This window comes from Tyto alba, unplaced genomic scaffold (assembly GCF_018691265.1).
Source record: "Tyto alba isolate M040663 unplaced genomic scaffold, T.alba_DEE_v4.0 Super-Scaffold_18, whole genome shotgun sequence".
Taxonomy (NCBI): Eukaryota; Metazoa; Chordata; class Aves; order Strigiformes; family Tytonidae; genus Tyto; species Tyto alba.
The window spans coordinates 33302129-33302491 of record NW_024881280.1 but is presented as its reverse complement, the minus strand read 5'-3'; positions in this window follow the sequence as shown (position 1 = coordinate 33302491).

Here is a 363-nt window from a genome sequence, read left to right as displayed (position 1 = left end):
GACGCGGCCCGTTGCTGCGCGACCAGCGGCGGCTGCGCAGTGGGGCCGGGCGGGCGGCCTGCCCCGGGCGGGCGGCCTTCCCCGGGCGGGCGGCCTGCCCCGGGCGGGCGGCCTGCCCCGGGCGGGAGGCCGCGGGGTGAGCGGGCCCCGCGGGCCTCAGCGCGCCTTCTACCTCCAGCGAACCCAGCCTGTCCTAGGGCAAGCAGGGCTAGCGGCAGGCAACAAATTAGGGGGGTTTATTCCTGACTTCTAGACGCCAAGCAGGGCTAGCGGCAGGCAACAAATTAGGGGGGTTTATTCCTGACTTCTAGACGCCAAGCAGGGCAAAATGTATGCAGTACTGATGAGACAAAAACAGCTTGA